The 19663-nt window shown below is 49.7% G+C and overlaps 1 protein-coding gene across 1 annotated transcript in view; it reads left to right on the top strand.

Moving 5' to 3' along the window:
* Positions 1-19663, top strand: part of LOC138582398 (aquaporin-2-like) — a 313650-nt gene that overhangs the window by 184385 nt on the left and 109602 nt on the right. The gene's annotated exons all lie outside the window — the stretch shown is intronic.

The following is a 19663-nucleotide window of genomic DNA, read 5'->3' on the forward strand; positions in this document are numbered from 1 at the left end:
TGCGTATGATCTTTCTGTATATATTACTAATCGGACTAAAAGTACTGACGCAGGTTATCTTGTCCTCTTGCTGTTTTGGTGTGGGTGCTAGTGTATTCATGCGGTTAGTGTGTAACACGCGTTTGTAAGCTCTTTGTATCGTTTTGTGAGGGTAACCTCTCTCTTTAAGTCTTAACTTAAGGCTTTTGGCGTGTATTTTGTATTCTTGTACATCTGTACAGTTTCTGCGAATGCGCAGAAACTGGCCATAGGGTAAACCCTCTTTCAAGCTCAGGGGATGAAAGCTTGTATAGTTTAACAACGTGTTTCTGTCCGTTGGTTTTCTATACAGGGCTGTTGCAATAGAGCCTCCTGTAGTTTTCTGAATTTCCAAATCTAGAAATGGTATTTTATTTAGATCAGTGTGAATTGTAAACTGAATGTGAACATTCTGAAGATTCAGCCACTGGTGAAACGAAGAAAGTTGCTCTGAGGTGCCACTCCATATTAGACAGATATCATCAATGTATCGTAGCCAGTTTTTGATATGGTTTAAAAAGGGATTGCTGGAGCTGTAAATGGATTGTTGTTCTAAGTGGTCCATATACAGATTCGCCAAGTCAGGGGCAAAAGTAGCTCCCATACTTGTGCCTTTGAGTTGGTTGAAAAACCGGTCTTTGTATAGGAAGAAGTTCTCTGTGAGAGCTAACCTGATGCATTCGACAATGAATGCCGTCGGTACTTGGAGTAGGGTATCTGTGCGTCTATCTAGATATCCGGCCATCACCTTGAGACAATCATCCTGTGGGATGCTGGTATATAAGCTCACTACATCTAGAGTTACTAGAATATCTGTGGGGTCTAGATGAACATTTTCTAGCATTTTAATCATGCTTGTAGTGTCTTTTACGTACGATTTCATTTTCGAGACGAAAGGTCGTAAAAACCAATCGGAATACATTGATAAGGGTTCTAGAACGGAGTTGATGGCCGCTACGATTGGTCTTCCTGGAGGTTGTGTCTCATGTTTATGGATTTTCGGAAGTAAATAGAAAACTGGGATGGTGGGATGCTCGTTCACCAAAAATTTTTGTTCATCAGGGTCAATCCAATTTTCTTCCACGGCATATTTCATCAGGCTGGTAATTTCTTCTTTTAGCCGAGGGGTGGGGTCAGATGGGAGTTCTCTATATGAGGAAGTATCATTCAGATGTTTCATTACTTCAATCTCATAGAGTTCTTTGGTCCACACTACTATCCCTCCTCCTTTATCCGCTGGTTTGATTATCAGGTTCTCATTGGTTTTTAGTGCTTTTAGCGCTTCTCTCTCCGCCTTTGATAAGTTATTCTTTGAGTTATTATGGTTTTTAATCACTTGTTGAATTTCCCTCGAGATCTTCTCCACTTCTACAATGCAATGTCTAGTAACGAGTTAGTGTTACAATTTATACACAAGGTAGTAATTTCCTTTGTTTTTCTACTCTCCTTTTATTAGGGCCATAGATCAGGGGAATATTGAAGATACCCCCAAATTTCTTCTCCGTGGTCTTCTACTATTTTCTCGGCCACTGGTAGGTGCTTCCTTTTTTGGCCTAGATGTTGAGCCATTACCTTGAGACCATCCACAAGAGACCAGACCGTTCTATATTGTACTTTTTGTTTTATTTATTGTTTTAGATTTGGCTTGTCATACAGAAATAGGGTGAAGACGTTAAGCTTGTATTAAATCATCATTGTCCTGAAGATGGCCCAACATTAACCACGTAGACCACCGCAGACAACGATGGGACTATTAAAAGGGGCCGAAACATATGTCGACCTATAGAAAATTCGATTGTGTTTTTTCTCATTGTTTTCCCATATCTATAACAACTGATATGTTTGAAGAAATTGTTAACTTTTGCACCTAATTGTCACAGAATGTTTGCACCGATATGAATGGTATGAGTGAGATATGATAAAGCCTATGAACATATATATTTTTCTACAACAAACTTTTTATAGAACCTATTAAAGAGATTTATTGTTATAATTACTACGGCTCTGTTTATAAACTGTCTCTTCCCCAAGGTATCTGCTGTGGATTGACACACCAGCCCTGCAGCACCTCTACCAGGTGTGCCGTTAGACCTTAGAGAGAGGGGTAGTCAGTCTGTAACCTTGTTCTTATTTCCCTTACCCTCCCTGTCTACAGACTTGTCCCCCCGTTAACAAAAAATATTTGGGAGTACCCATTATTATACCCACCACTCTTAGAGCAGACAGAGCGAAAACGTGCCCAAGATCACACAGTTGGTAGGGATTCAGAGTCTTGCAAAAGAGTTCGGAAAAGAGTTAGAGAGGCTCAGAAAGTTTAGCCAAAGTGTCCCAGGCAATCCCAGGATCGAAAGCCAAGGGCTAAAACTACCTCGTACAGTCGGTGGCAAGGGAAGCCAGGCGGAACACGGTACCTTAACGGAAAGGATCCTCCAGCGGGGGCAGTTGTTCCAGGCAGTGCAGCAAGGCTCGACGTCGGTCAGGGGAGAAGAAGATCTCGCTGAAGAGCAGAAGAAGAAGGTCGTTGCACTGCCCGGGAAGAAACCAGCCGCGGAGTCCTCCGGTTAAAGGGTTGTACCGACTTTCGCGGTTGGGGTAAAAGTGGTGGGGTTCCGGTTGCCGGGGTGCTTGGCACTGGCAAGGCGGCCACGGGATACCTCGAAGAACGGAAAGAAGGTGAAAACTGGTTGTCCCCACCAGTCAAGGGAAGGAGCCACTCCGTTAAGAGTTCTCCTCGGTCGTCGGGAAAAGTGGTGAGATGGTTCAGCAGGGCTCCACCGGCGGTGTCGTCGTAGCAGATCAGCTCAGCTCATCCCTCGTTGGATTCTTAGGTCCTGTGGCGACTTCTGAAGTTCCAGTCCCCAAAGCCCTGCTTTTATGCAGCAAACCCCCATTCACCCAGCCTAGCTGTCACTCAACCATGCTAAGTGGTGAGCCGGCCGGCTCACCACTTGGGCCAATCAGGACGGAGTGCGACTTGAGTTACCTAGGTAACTCAGTCCAGGGTGCCTAAATCCCCCTCCACCCCTCCTAAGTACCCCAGACAGAGTGGCACCACTTTGGAGGGCTTCTGTGGAGAAGCCCGCCAAAAGTGGGACAAAGGGCTCCACTTTGGGTCAGAGTTACAGAGGCGAACGCCAACGCCATTTTAGTATCGAGTTTTGGCAAAAAATCCCAACCGGAGTTATAATAATAAATATATAAACCGGCGGTATGTTTAAGGCTACCGTAAATAAATAATTAAATGTGTTAGCCTAAATCAATGGGAAATCCCATAGGAAAATATTCGCGGTCGAATATAAAAAGTAGTTTCCACTGCCACCAGCCAAAACTCGATCAGGGGGGACGGAGATGTGCCCCCTCGACTAACAGACCCTGGGGCAATCGAATTGCCCCAGCCAGTACGTCCACAATATGATGGTTTGTACTGGTTCTGTTCAGGATTTAAGACTAGTAAAGTCTTTGGTGACTTTACATGTCCTGGGAGACAGTAGTCAGTCCCAGGGTATGGAGTCTATGTTGCGGAGTCCCTAGGACACCCCTGGGTTACGGCACAGAGGGTGCTGTGTAACCCACATCCAAAAAATACATGAGGCCCTATGGAGTAAAAGACCCCATAGCCCATTCAACACAAGGTTTAACCAAGAAAACACACTTCAACATGCCCAAGAGTGAGGGTAAAAGAGTCTCACTCTTGGCAGGAGAAAAAAATAAACCCCAGAAATCCAGCAAAGCTGCTGGGGGACTCACTAGGTAGGGAAATTCAGCCTAAACAGAGAATTCTCCCTAACACTCGCCCCCCCCAGACTAAGGGACAGGAGGATTTAATCCACTCCTGGATGAACCTCATACCTCTAGTCGATGATATACATCCTAGAGAGTCCATCAGCATTTTGATGGTGACACCCTGACCTGTGCTCAATGGTGAAATCAAACCCTTGCAGGCAGATTGACCATCTCAATAGTTTTGGATTTTCCCCTTTCATTTGCATTAACCATCTCAAGGGTTGGTGGTCAGTCTGAATAACAAAAGTAGAACCATACAAGTATGGCCTAAACTTCTTCAGTGCCCACACAATAGCAAAGCATTCTCTTTCGATAGTTGCCCACCTTGTCTCAGGATCCTTCAGTTTCCTACTGATGAAGCAAATGGGGTGCTCCCTACCCTTCTCACCCAGTTGGCTTAGAACTGCACCTATACCTACATTGGAAGCATCAGTTTGTACAATGAAAGTTTGGTGGTAGTCAGGAGCTCTTAACACTGGAGCTTGGCAAAGAGCTCTCTTCAGTTTTTCAAAGGCCTGATTGCACTCCTCATTCCATTTTACCTTTTTAGGGAATTTGGGAGAGGAGATTACATTCAGTGGAGAAGCTATGGTCCCATAGTTCTCAATGAAATTTCTGTAATACCCAGTGAGGCCTAGGAAAGCTCTCACTTGGGTTTGAGTAGTTGGTGTTGTCCAATTTTGCACAGCTTCAATCTTGCTGAGCAAAGGCCTTATTTCTCCACCTCCTACCTCATGTCCAAGGTAGACCACCTTACTTTGACCAATCTGGCACTTACTGGCTTTGATTGTCAAATGGGCCTGTTCAAGGGCCTGCAACACATGTCCTAGGTGGTTCACATGCTCCTCCCAGGAGTGGCTGAAGACTGCAATGTCATCCAAGTATGCCATGCAGAAATCTTCCATCCCAGCTAGAACTTGGTTCACCATCCTTTGGAATGTGGCAGGTGCATTTTTTAGTCCAAAAGGCATGACCTTAAACTGGTACAAGCCAACTGGGGTTGAAAATGCAGTTTTCTCCTTGGCATGGTCTGTCAGGGCTATTTGCCAATAGCCTGACGTCAGGTCAAATGTGCTGAGGTACTTGGCTGCACCAAGTTTATCCACCAACTCATCGGTCCTGGGCAAAGGGTGGGCATCAGTCTTGGTGACTGCATTTAGAGCTCTATAGTCCACACAGAATCTCAAGTCTTTGGATCCTGCCTTTGGTACTAACACAACTGGGCTAGACCATGGACTAGTAGAGGGCTCTATTACCCCGAGATCAAGCATCTTCTTGACCTCTCCTTTGATGTGGGTTCTGATATGTTCTGACATTCTGTATCCTCTGCTTTTGACTGGCAGACAGTCACCAGTGAGTATCTCATGCTGGCCCCAAGGGGTCAAGCCTGGTGACAGTGAGAACAGGGAGGCAAACTGATTTAACATAGATTTGCACTCCTCTTGTTGCTCAGGTGTCAGGTCTGAAGAGAGATTGACTCCTTCAACTTTTTCATCTAAAGGCACACCTCTGAGGAGATCAGGGAGAGATTCACTCTCTTCTTCCTCTGCAGCTGAAGCTAGAAGCAAGGCTCCTACATCAGGTCTGGAGATGTATGCTTTTAGTCGGTTGGTGTGGAAGACTCTAGGAGCTTCCCTGGGTCTGCCCAGATCCACCAGATAGTTGACCTCTCCAAGTTTTCCCACAATCTTGAAGGGTCCCATCCATTTGTCTTGCAAGGCCCTCTGCCTTGTTGGGAGCATAACTAGAACTAGCTGGTCTTGAGTAAACTCAACCATGTTAGCCTTCTGGTCATGCCAATGTTTGACCAGAGCTTGACCAGCTTTCAAGTTGTCACTTGCTTCTGCCATCATGTGTGACATTCTCCTCCGGAGACCTATCACATAGTCAGTCACTCTGACTGGCTTGAGGGGAGGAGCACCTTCCAATCCCTCCTTAATCAGGGCCAATGGACCTCTGACTGGATGGCCATAGAGAAGCTCAAAGGGAGAATAACCTACTCCCTCCTGAGGGACTTCTCTATAAGCAAAGAGAAGGCATGGCAGTAGAAGGTCCCACTTTTTCTTAAGGGGTTCTTCTAAAGCACCTATCATGCTCTTCATGGTTCTGTTAAACCTTTCAACCAATCCGTTTGTCTGAGGGTGGTATGCGGTTGAGAACTTGTAGGTAACTCCACAGGTTTTCCACATGGCTTTCATGTAGTGGGACATAAAGTTTGACCCCCTGTCAGAGATTACCTCCTTAGGAAACCCAACCCTGGTAAAAATACCAAGGAGGGCCTTAGCCACAGCCGGAGCTGTAACAGTCCTCATAGGAATTGCCTCAGGGTACCTAGTAGCATGGTCTACTACAACAAGGATAAACCTGTTGCCTGAGGAGGTTGGGGGATCAAGGGGACCAACAATGTCAATCCCTACCCTCTCAAATGGGACTCCCACAACTGGGAGAGGCACTAATGGTGCCACATTCTTGGAACCAACTTTACCAGAAGTCTGGCAGGTGTGGCATCTCTTACAATATCTGTCTACTTCAGCCCCCATCTTTGGCCAATAAAAGTAGAGAGAGAGCCTTTCCTTGGTCTTCTTGAAACTCAAGTGACCAGCCAAAGGTATCTCATGGGCTAGTTGTAAGAACTGTTGTCTGTTCTCTTGTGGGACTACAAGGCGTTTGTAGTCTCCAGGTTCAGACTCAGTTGGTTCACTGTAGAAGAGGCCATCTTCCCAGTGTAACCTATACTTCCCAGGCTCTTGCCCATCAGCCTGAGAAGCTGCCTGGTGGCGGAGGCCTTCCAGAGTTGGACATTCTCTTTGCCCCTTACGAAAAGCTGCCCTGCTAGGCCCACCTTCTGCCAGTAAAGACTGCAGCTCAGGATGGTCCTCAGGGTCCAAATCTCCAATAAGGTTTGGGCCTCCTTCTAGCTCTTCCTCAGAGTCTAGCTCAACCACACAGGGTTGTACCTCCCTCTCAGCCTCAGCTGGAGGTGGAGTTACAGGTGTAACTTTGGACAACCTAGGGGAAGTCCTTGTTGGAAGCACTGGAGTGCTTGCTGCTGGCTTTTTCCTAGGAGTCTTGGGTTGCCCCTTTGCTCCTGATCTGGTAGTTACTGCAGTAAGTTGCTCCAGTGGGAGAGGAGTGATCTCTGTCATCATCTCCTGAGATAACCCTCGCAGGGTTTTCTCTCTTGCAGGTTTTGTGAGCTCCTGTAACCTTCTGCTAGGTGGTCTGGGGGTATGTGACACAACTCCAAGAGCCTTGAGGTCATTACCCAACAGAACCCTACCTGGCACTTCACATTGTACACTGACAGGTATTTTTACAGCCATATCATTACATTGGATGAGAACTGGTAACTGGGGACACATCTGCACAGGCCCACCAGCTAACTTGGTGAGGCATTTGGGTGCCTTAGCAACATCCTCTGCCTTGAAAAATGATTCATCCACCACAGTTATGCTGGCTCCAGTGTCCCTAATGGCAGGAGTCTCCTGACCATTCACCTGGACACTGTCCTTATAATACTCTTTAGTATTATCTGGGATAGAGTTATAGACATCTAAATTCTGTTGTTCCCACAACCCCAGAGAGACTAAAGAAACACTAGCTGAGACTCCAGTGGGTTCATCAGGTAGTAATAGAAAGTTTCCACTTGCCATATGTACTTCCTCTTCTGGAGCGAAGGCTAAGGAGGCAAGCTGGACCCCTGAAGGTTTACTCTTACATCTGAGATCTCCTTTCACATGGTCAGTAGCCTTACAAACAAAGCATGAGCCAAAGGCTCGCTGGAATGGAGGCTTGTTCTGACCTCCTTCTGGTCTGGGACCAGAAGGTACACTAGCCTGATTCGGTTTCCCTGGTGGCTTACCCTTATAGTTTTGTTTGGGGCCCTCTTTGGAATTTGTAGTAGTAGAATTCTCTTTGGAGTCCTTTTTAGGCTGTTTCTCCCCATCCCTCTTCTGAGTTACCCCAGAGTCCTTGTGAGTGGCCCTGTTGGCAACCCACAAGTCAGCAGCCTTAGCTAGCCTCCGGGAATCTAATTCCTTGGAATCAGCCAAGTGTTGTCTGAGCTCAGGAGAGCAGGCATCATAAATAGTCTCCAACATAAACAAATTCTTCATACCTTCATAAGTGTTCACCTTGTAACCCTTAATCCATCCCTCTAAGTTTTTCAACCCTTCACTCACCCAGGTAGCCCAAGGGGTACCATCATGCTTTTTGAGGCTCCTAAACCTCTTAAGATACTGGGAAGGGGTCTTCCCAAATCTAGCTATCAAAGCTAGTTTCACACATTCATAGTCCTTCTTATCCTCCTCCCCCATCTCCATTACCACATCAGTTGCAACAGGGGGAAGCCTAGAGAACAACCAGGGGAGTAAGTCATTTCCTGTGATGTTCTGGAGCCCATGATTATATTCAAACAGAGACAACCAATCCAACACATCCAACTTAGGCTCATACATACCAACCAATTCTTTAGGCATCCGGGGTCTTTTAGGACTGGAACTTCTAGATGAGCCAGAGAGAGAAGCATTTTCAACAGATAATTTCTTCATTTCTAAGTCATACTTGAGCTCCATTTCCCTTAGCCTTAGTTCTTTGTCAGTTTGAGCATTAAGTTTCTTATACTCCAATTCTAGTTTCATTTTCTCCAGTTCAAAGTACTGAGGACTAAATGTGGGACCTGGTAAAGGTCCAGTAGGTACAGCAGGTAGAGCAGGCAGAGGCCTAGGGGGGACAGTCACAACAGCCTCACCCTCCTCTTCTGACTCTTCCTCAGAATCATCAACATTTTGCTCCATGTTAATTTCAATACTGTCATCTACAGTTGCTGGAGTGGTAGGTTCCTCTGAACCATCACCCAGACTTTGGTTAGCTAACAATCTTTCAATCAGCTCCATTTTCTTGCCCTTAGTCAGGAGATCCTTATGTTTACAGAGCACTCTTAAACAATCAGCAGTTTTGGCTGCAAGGGACTCTTGACTATAGCTTTCTATAACTGCAGGGCTTTAAGTGGGCCGGGGCCTGCCGGGGCTGGGCCCCGGCAGGCTCCGAAATTTCGTTTTGAGGCGGGGCCCTGCCGGGGCCCACTAATCTCCCCTGGCAGCCCCGGCCACTACACGAAAAGGCATTTTTCTCTACAGCCTGAAGCTCTCGCTCGTCTGCGAGAGCTTCAGGCTTCAGAAAAAAATGCCTTTCAGCTATAATGGTGGCGCCTCACCTGCGAGGCATCCCTTTAATCAAGGGATGCCACGTGGGCCGGCGCCACCATTATGGAGAAACGTGAGGCCGCTGGAAGCAGAAGCCTTGCTTTCTAAATACTGAAGCTCCCGCGGATTCACGGGAGTTTCAGTATTTAGGAAAAAGGCCTCTGCTTCCAGTGGCCTCACCCTTTCAGCCTTAATGGTGACGCTGCCCCTCCCCAGCTGGCGAGGGGCAGCACCACCATCAAGGCTGAATAGGCGAGGCGCTGTCCCCTGCCAGGCAAGCCTATACAAAATAAATGCAGAGATCAGCACCCTCTCCCCTGTAGGGGAGAGGGTGCTAATCTCTACAAAAGGCTGCCTGGCAGGGGTGCCAGTAGCCCATTGAGCCGGGCTCGTCAAGGAGGCGTGGCCTAACGGCCCATCAAGAGCCTGTTGTTAGGCCACGCCCCCTCGATGGGCCCCGGCTCGATTTGTAGTGCCACTTAAGGCACTGTATAACTGACATGTTAGAGGATTACTTTTATAGTGCTAAGCTTTGTGGTTAGTTGCACTAAGGTATCTAGCAATCCCAGGATCGAAAGCCGAGGGCTAAAACTACCTCGTACAGTCGGTGGCAAGGGAAGCCAGGCGGAACACGGTACCTTAACGGAAAGGATCCTCCAGCGGGGGCAGTTGTTCCAGGCAGTGGCAGCAAGGCTCGACGTCGGTCAGGGGAGAAGAAGATCTCACTGAAGAGCAGAAGAAGAAGGTCGTTGCACTGCCCGGGAAGAAACCAGCCGCGGAGTCCTCTGGTTAAAGGGTTGTACCGACTTTCGCGGTTGGGGTAAAAGTGGTGGGGTTCCGGTTGCCAGGGTGCTTGGCACTGGCAAGGCGGCCACGGGATATCTCGAAGAACGGAAAGAAGGTGAAAACTGGTTGTCCCCACCAGTCAAGGGAAGAAGCCACTCCGTTAAGAGTTCTCCTCGGTCGTCGGGAAAAGTGGTGAGATGGTTCAGCAGGGCTCCACCGGCGGTGTCGTCGTAGCAGATCAGCTCAGCTCGTCCCTCGTTGGATTCTTAGGTCCTGTGGCGACTTCTGAAGTTCCAGTCCCCAAAGCCCTGCTTTTATGCAGCAAACCCCCATTCACCCAGCCTAGCTGTCACTCAACCATGCTAAGTGGTGAGCCGGCCGGCTCACCACTTGGGCCAATCAGGACGGAGTGCGACTTGAGTTACCTAGGTAACTCAGTCCAGGGTGCCTAAATCCCCCTCCACCCCTCCTAAGTACCCCAGACAGAGTGGCACCACTTTGGAGGGCTTCTGTGGAGAAGCCCGCCAAAAGTGGGACAAAGGGCTCCACTTTGGGTCAGAGTTACAGAGGCGAACGCCAACGCCATTTTAGTATCGAGTTTTGGCAAAAAATCCCAACCGGAGTTATAATAATAAATATATAAACCGGCGGTATGTTTAAGGCTACCGTAAATAAATAATTAAATGTGTTAGCCTAAAACAATGGGAAATCCCATAGGAAAATATTCGCGGTCGAATATAAAAAGTAGTTTCCACTGCCACCAGCCAAAACTCGATCAGGGGGGACGGAGACGTGCCCCCTCGACTAACAGACCCTGGGGCAATCGAATTGCCCCAGCCAGTACGTACACAATATGATGGTTTGTACTGGTTCTGTTCAGGATTTAAGACTAGTAAAGTCTTTGGTGACTTTACATGTCCTGGGAGACAGTAGTCAGTCCCAGGGTATGGAGTCTATGTTGGGGAGTCCCTTGGACACCCCTGGGTTACGGCACAGAGGGTGCTGTGTAACCCACATCCAAAAAATACATGAGGCCCTATGGAGTAAAAGACCCCATAGCCCATTCAACACAAGGTTTAACCAAGAAAACACACTTCAACATGCCCAAGAGTGAGGGTAAAAGAGTCTCACTCTTGGCAGGAGAAAAAAATAAACCCCAGAAATCCAGCAAAGCTGCTGGGGGACTCACTAGGTAGGGAAATTCAGCCTAAACAGAGAATTCTCCCTAACAACCGGCACAACATACAGATATGGGCCTCGGGTGTCCAAGCCACCAAGGAAAACAGGGAACCCCATGCATTTCCGAAAAGAGGACACCCGTGGGAATCCGCAGAGGTATGATTTGCGCACATCGGCCCAGAATTTATTACCCAGACAGCCCCGCAAAGTCCGAAATGCGGGGGAAAAAAACGCTTTTTCCGCACATTTCGCTCGGCGCACCCATCGAAACACGCCCCCAACAACACATGGCCTACCGTCCCGAGTTGCCACAGGTGTCCCGATGAAAATGGTACCTCACATGTGTGGGTGCATCTACCTGGCCGCCAAGGGGAAAGCCTAAAACACAAGTAACCCAAAGTCTGTTTTCAGAGCGAAAACTCAGACATTCTGCCGACAGGCACAACATACAGATATGGGCCTCGGGTGTCCAAGCCACTGAGGAAAACAGGGAACCCCATGCATTTCCGAAAAGAGGACACCCGTGGGAATCCGCAGATGTATGATTTGCGCACATCGGCCCAGAATTTATTACCCAGACAGCCCGGCAAAGTCCGAAATGTGGGAAAAAAACGCTTTTTCCACACAATTCGCTCGGCGCACCCATCAAAACATGCCCCCAACAACACATGGCCTACCGTCCCGCATTCCCACAGGTGTACCGATGAAAACGGTGCCTCACATGTGTGGGTGCACCTACCTAGCCGCCAAGGGGAAAGCCTAAAACGCAAGTAACCCCAAGTCTGTTTTCAGAGCGAAATCTCAGACATTCTGCCGACAGGCACAACATACAGATATGGGCCTCGGGTGTCCAAGCCACTGAGGAAAACAGGGAACCCCATGCATTTCCAAAAAGAGGACACCCGTGGGAATCCGCAGATGTATGATTTGCGCACATCGGCCCAGAATTTATTACCCAGACAGCCCGGCAAAGTCCGAAATGTGGGGGAAAAAAAGCTTTTTCCGCACATTTTGCCCGACGCACCCATCGAAACACGCCCCCAACAACACATGGACTACTGTCCCACGTTCCCACAGGTGTCCCGATGAAAATGGTACCTCACATGTGTGGGTGCACCTACCTCGCCGCCAAGGGTAAAGCATAAAACACAAGTAACCCAAAGTCTGTTTTCAGAGCGAAAACTCAGACATTCTGCCGACAGGCACAACATACAGATATGGGCCTCGGGTGTCCAAGCCACTGAGGAAAACAGGGAACCCCATGCATTTCCGAAAAGAGGACACCCGTGGGAATCCGCAGAGGTATGATTTGTGCACATCGGCCCAGAATTTATTACCCAGACACCCCCGCAAAGTCCGAAATGTGGGGGGAAAAAAACGCTTTTTCCGCACATTTTGCTCGACGCACCCATCAAAACACGCCCCCAACAACACATGGCCTACCGCCCCGCGTTCCCACAGGTGTACCGATGAAAACGGTGCCTCACATGTGTGGGTGCACCTACCTAGCCGCCAAGGGGAAAGCCTAAAACGCAAGTAACCCCAAGTCTGTTTTCAGAGCGAAATCTCAGACATTCTGCCGACAGGCACAACATACAGATATGGGCCTCGGGTGTCCAAGCCACTGAGGAAAACAGGGAACCCCATGCATTTCCAAAAAGAGGACACCCGTGGGAATCCGCAGATGTATGATTTGCGCACATCGGCCCAGAATTTATTACCCAGACAGCCCGGCAAAGTCCGAAATGTGGGGGAAAAAAAGCTTTTTCCGCACATTTTGCCCGACGCACCCATCGAAACACGCCCCCAACAACACATGGACTACTGTCCCACGTTCCCACAGGTGTCCCGATGAAAATGGTACCTCACATGTGTGGGTGCACCTACCTCGCCGCCAAGGGTAAAGCATAAAACACAAGTAACCCAAAGTCTGTTTTCAGAGCGAAAACTCAGACATTCTGCCGACAGGCACAACATACAGATATGGGCCTCGGGTGTCCAAGCCACTGAGGAAAACAGGGAACCCCATGCATTTCCGAAAAGAGGACACCCGTGGGAATCCGCAGAGGTATGATTTGTGCACATCGGCCCAGAATTTATTACCCAGACACCCCCGCAAAGTCCGAAATGTGGGGGGAAAAAAACGCTTTTTCCGCACATTTTGCTCGACGCACCCATCAAAACACGCCCCCAACAACACATGGCCTACCGCCCCGCGTTCCCACAGGTGTCCTGATGAAAACGGTACCTCACATGTGTGGGTGCACCTACCTGGCCGCCAAGGGGAAAGCCTAAAACACAAGTAACCCCAAGTCTGTTTTCAGAGCGAAATTTCAGACATTCTGCCGACCGGCACAACATACAGATATGGGCCTCGGATGTCCTACGGTCCTGTGTTCCCACAGGTGTCCCGATGAAAACGGTACCTCACATGTGTGGGTGCACCTACCTGGCTCCAAGGGGAAAGCTTAAAACACAAGTAACCCCAAGTCTGTTTTCAGAGCGAGATCTCAGACATTCTGCCGACCGGCACAACATACAGATATGGGCCTCGGGTGTCCAAGCCACTGAGGAAAACAGGGAACCCCATGTATTTCCGAAAAGAGGACACCCGTGGGAATCCGCAGAGGTATGATTTGCGCACATCGGCCCAGAATTTATTACCCAGACAGCCACGCAAAGTCAGAAATGTGGGGGGAAAAAAAACGCTTTTTCCGCACATTTCGCTCTGCGCACCCATCGAAACATGCCCCCAACAACACATGGCCTTCCGAACCGCGTTCCCACAGGTGTCCTGATGAAAACGGTACCTCACATGTGTGGGTGCACCTACCTGGCCGCCAAGGGGAAAGCCTAAAACACAAGTAACCCAAGTCTGTTTTCAGAGCGAAATCTCAGACATTCTGCCGACCGGCACAACATACAGATATGGGCCTCGGATGTCCAAGCCACGAAGGAAAATAGGGAACCCCATGCATTTCCGAAAAGAGGACACCCGTGGGAATCCGCAGAGGTATGATTTGCGCACATCGGCCCAGAATGTATTACCCAGACAGCCCCGCAAAGTCCGAAATGTGGGTGGAAAAAAATGCTTTTTCCGCACATTTCGCTCGACGCACCCATCGAAACACGCCCCCAACAACACATGGCCTACCGTCCCGCGTTCCCACAGGTGTCCCGATGAAAACGGTACCTTACATGTGTGGGTGCACCTACCTGGCCACCAAGGGGAAATCCTAAAACACAAGTAACCCCAAGTCTGTTTTCAGAGCGAAATCTCAGACATTCTGCCGACCGGCACAACATACAGATATGGGCCTCGGGTGTCCAAGCCACCATGGAAAATAGGGAACCCCACGCATTTCCGAAAAGAGGACACCCGTGGGAATCCGCAGAGGTATGATTTGCGCACATTGGCCCAGAATTTATTACCCAGACAGCCCCGCAAAGTCTGAAATGTGGGGGAAAAAAACTCTTTTTCCGCACATTTCGCTCGACGCACCCATCGAAACACGCCCCCAAAAACACATGCACTACCGTACCGCGTTCCCACAGGTGTCCCGATGAAAACGGTACGTCACATGTGTGGGTGCACCTACCTGGCCGCCAAGGGGAAATCCTAAAACACAAGTAACCCCAAGTCTGTTTTCAGAGCGAAATCTCAGACATTCTGCCGACCGGCACAACATACAGATATGGGCCTCGGGTGTCCAAGCCACCAAGGAAAACAGGGAACCCCATGCATTTCCGAAAAGAGGAACCCCGTGGGAATCCGCAGAGGTATGATTTGCTCACATCGGCCCAGAAATTATTACCCAGACAGCCCCGCAAAGTCCGAAATGTGGGGAAAAAACGCTTTTTCCGCACATTTCGCTCTGCGCACCCATCGAAACACGCCCCCAACAACACATGGCCTACCGTCCCGTGTTCCCACAGGTGTCCCGATGAAAACGGTACCTCACATGTGTGGGTGCACCTACCTGGCGCCAAGGGGAAAGCCTAAAACACAAGTAACCCCAAGTCTGTTTTCAGAGCGAAATCTCAGACATTCTGCCGACCGGCACAACATACAGATATGGGCCTCTGGTGTCCAAGCCACCGAGGAAAACAGGGAACCCCATGCATTTCCGAAAAGAGGACACCCATGGGAATCCGCAGAGGTATGATTTGCGCACATCGGCCCAGAATTTATTACCCTGACAGCCCTGCAAAGTCCGAAAGGTGGGTGAAAGAAACGCTTTTTCCGCACATTTCGCTCGACGCACCCATCGAAACACGCCCCCAACATAACATGGCCTACTGTCCTGCGTTCCCACAGGTGTCCCGATGAAAACGGTACCTCACATGTGTGGGTGCACCTACCTGGCTGCCAAGGGGAAAGCCTAAAACACAAGTAACCACAAGTCTGTTTTCAGAGTGAAATCTCAGACATTCTGCCGACCGGCACAACATACAGATATGGGCCTCCGGTGTCCAAGCCACCAAGGAAAACAGGGAACCCCATTCATTTCCGAAAAGAGGACACCCGTGGGAATCCGCAGAGGTATGATTTGCGCACATCGGCCCAGAATGTATTACCCAGACAGCCCTGCAAAGTCCGAAATGTGGGGGAAAAAACGCTTTTTCCGCTCATTTCGCTCGACGCACCCATCGAAACACGCCCCCAACAACACATGGACTACCGTCCCGCGTTCCCACCGGTGTCCCGATGAAAACGGTACCTCACATGTGTGGGTGCACCTACCTGCCGCCAAGGGGAAATCCTAAAACACAAGTAACCCCAAGTCTGTTTTCAGAGCGAAATCTCAGACATTCTGCCGACCGGCACAACATACAGATATGGGCCTCGGGTGTCCAAGCCACCAAAGAAAACAGGGAACCCCATGCATTTCCCAAAAGAGGACACCTGTGGAAATCCACAGAGGTATGATTTGCGCACATCGGCCCAGATTTTATTACCCAGACAGCCCCGCAATGTACGAAATGTGGGAGAAAAAAACACTTTTTCCGCACATTTCGCTTGGCGCACCCATCGAAACACGCCCCCAACAACACATGGCCTACCATCCCGCGTTCCTACAGGTGTCCCGATGAAAACGGTACCTCACATGTGTGGGTGCACCTACCTGGCCGCCAAGGGGAAATCCTAAAACACAAGCAACCCCAAGTCTGTTTTCAGAGCGAAATCTCAGACATTCTGCCGACCGGCACAACATACAGATATGGGCCTCGGGTGTCCAAGCCACCAAGGAAAACAGGGAACCCCATGCATTTCCGAAAAGAGGACACCTGTGGGAATCCGCAGAGGTATGATTTGCACACATCGGCAAAGAATTTCTTACCCAGACAGCCCTGCAAAGTCCGAAATGTGGGGGGAAAAAAACACTTTTTCCGCAAATTTCGTTCGACGCACCCATCGAAACACGCCCCCCACAACACATGGACTACCTTACCGCGTTCCCACCGGTGTCCCGATGAAAACGGTACCTCACATGTGTGGGTGCACCTACCTGCCGCCAAGGGGAAATCCTAAAACACAAGTAACCCCAAGTCTGTTTTCAGAGCGAAATCTCAGACATTCTGCCGACCGGCACAACATACAGATATGGGCCTCGGGTGTCCAAGCCACCAAAGAAAACAGGGAACCCCATGCATTTCCCAAAAGAGGACACCTGTGGGAATCCGCAGAGGTATGATTTGCGCACATCGGCCCAGAATGTATTACCCAGACAGCCCTGCAAAGTCCAAAATGTGGGGGGAAAAACGCTTTTTCCGCTCATTTCGCTCGACGCACCCATCGAAACACGCCCCCAACAACACATGGACTACCGTCCCGCGTTCCCACCGGTGTCCCGATGAAAACGGTACCTCACATGTGTGGGTGCACCTACCTGCCGCCAAGGGGAAATCCTAAAACACAAGTAACCCCAAGTCTGTTTTCAGAGCGAAATCTCAGACATTCTGCCGACCGGCACAACATACAGATATGGGCCTCGGGTGTCCAAGCCACCAAGGAAAACAGGGAACCCCATGCATTTCCGAAAAGAGGACACCTGTGGGAATCCGCAGAGGTATGATTTGCACACATCGGCAAAGAATTTCTTACCCAGACAGCCCTGCAAAGTCCGAAATGTGCGGGAAAAAAACACTTTTCCCGCACATTTCGCTCGGCGCAACCATCGAAACACGACCCCAACAACACATGGCCTACCGTCCCGCGTTCCTACAGATGTCCTGATGAAAACGGCACCTCACATGTGTGGGTGCACCTACCTGGCCGCCAAGGGGAAAGCCTAAAACACGAGTAACCCCAAGTCTGTTTTCAGAGCGAAATCTCAGACATGCTGCCGACCGGCACAACATACAGATATGGGCCTCGGGTGTCCAAGCCACCGAGGAAAACAGGGAACCCCATGCATTTCCGAAAAGAGGACACCCGTGGGAATCCGCAGAGGTATGATTTGCGCACATTGGCCCAGAATTTATTACCCAGACAGTCCCGCAAAGTCCGAAATGTGGGGGAAAAAAACGCTTTTTCCGCACATTTCGCTCGGCGCACCCATCGAAACACGCTCCCAACAACACATGGCCTACTGTCCCGCGTTCCCACAGGTGTACCAATGAAAACGGTACCTCACATGTGTGGGTGCACCTACCTAGCCGCCAAGGGGAAAGCCTAAAACACAAGTAACCCCAAGTCTGTTTTCAGAGCGAAATCTCAGACATTCTGCCGACAGGCACAACATACAGATATGGGCCTCGCGTGTCCAAGCCACTGAGGAAAACAGGGAACCCCATGCATTTCCGAAAAGAGGACACCCGTGGGAATCCGCAGATGTATGATTTGCGCACATCGGCCCAGAATTTATTACCCAGACATCCCCGCAAAGTCCGAAATGTGGGGGAAAAAAACGCTGTTTCTGCACATTTTGCTCGACGCACCCATCAAAACACACCCCCAACAACACATGGACTACAGTCCCGCATTTCCATAGGTGTCCCGATGAAAACGGTACCTCACATGTGTGGGTGCACCTACCTGGCCGCCAAGGGGAAATCCTAAAACACAAGTAACCCCAAGTCTGTTTTCAGAGCGAAATCTCAGACATTCTGCTGACCGGCACAACATACAGATATGGGCCTCGGGTGTCCAAGCCACCGAGGAAAACAGGGAACCCCATGCATTTCCGAAAAGAGGACACCCGTGGGAATCCGCAGATGTATGATTTGCGCACATCGGCCCAGAATTTATTACCCAGACAGCCCGGCAAAGTCCGAAATGTGGGGGAAAAAACGCTTTTTCCGCACATTTTGCCCGACGCACCCATCGAAACACGCCCCCAACAACACATGGACTACTGTCCCACATTCCCACAGGTGTCCCGATGAAAACGGTACCTCACATGTGTGGGTGCACCTACCTCGCCGCCAAGGGGAAAGCCTAAAACACAAGTAACCCCAAGTCTGTTTTCAGAGCGAAAACTCAGACATACTGCCGACCGGCACAACATACAATTATGGGCCTCGAGTGTCCAAGCCACCGAGGAAAATAGGGAACCCCATGCATTTCCGAAAAGAGGACACCTGTGGGAATCCGCAGAGGTATGATTTGTGCACATCGGCCCAGAATTTATTACCCAGACAGCCCCGCAAAGTCCGAAATGTGGGGAGAAAAAAACGCTTTTTCCGCACATTTTGCTCGACGCACCCATCAAAACACGCCCCCAACAAAACATGGCCAACCGTCCCGCGTTCCCACAGGCGTCCTGATGAAAACGGTACCTCACATGTGTGGGTGCACCTACCTGGCCGCCAAGGGGAAAGCCTAAAACACAAGTAACCCCAAGTCTGTTTTCAGAGCGAAATCTCAGACATTCTGCCGACCGGCACAACATACAGATATGGGCCTCGGGTGTCCAAGCCACCGAGGAAAACAGGTAACCCAATGCATTTCTGAAAAGCGGACACCCGTGGGAATCCGCAGATGTATGATTTGCGCACATCGGCCCAGAATGTATTACCCAGACAGCCCCGCAAAGTCCGAAATGTGGGTGGAAATAAACGCTTTTTCCGCACATTTCGCTCGACGCACCCATCGAAACACGCCCCCAACAACACATGGACTACAGTCCCGCGTTCCCACAGGTGTCCCGATGAAAATGGTACCTCACATGTGTGGATGCACCTACCTGGCCGCCAAGGGGAAATCCTCAAACACAAGTAACACCAAGTCTGTTTTCAGAGCGAAATCTCAGACATTCTGCCGACCGGCACAACATACAGATATGGGCCTCGGGTGTCCAAGCCACCGAGGAAAACAGGGAACCCCATGCATTTCCGAAAAGAGGACACCCGTGGGAATCCGCAGAGGTATGATTTGTGCTCATCGGCCCAGAATTTATTACCCAGACAGCCCTGCAAAGTCTGAAATGTGGGGAAAAAACGCTTTTTCCGCACATTTCGCTCGGCGCACCCATCGAAACATGCCCCCAACAACACATGGCCTACCGTCCCGCGTTCCCACAGGTGTCCCGATGAAAACGGTACCTCACATGTGTGGGTGCACCTACCTGGCCGCTAAGGGGAAATCCTCAAACACAAGTAACCCCAAGTCTGTTTTCAGAGCGAAATCCCAGACATTCCGCCGACCGGCACAACATACAGATATGGGCCTCGGGTGACCAAGCCACCGA

The sequence above is a fragment of the Ambystoma mexicanum genome, chromosome 3q (assembly GCF_040938575.1).
Source record: "Ambystoma mexicanum isolate Mex_15411 chromosome 3q, UKY_AmexF1_1, whole genome shotgun sequence".
In the NCBI taxonomy this organism is placed as follows: domain Eukaryota; kingdom Metazoa; phylum Chordata; class Amphibia; order Caudata; family Ambystomatidae; genus Ambystoma; species Ambystoma mexicanum.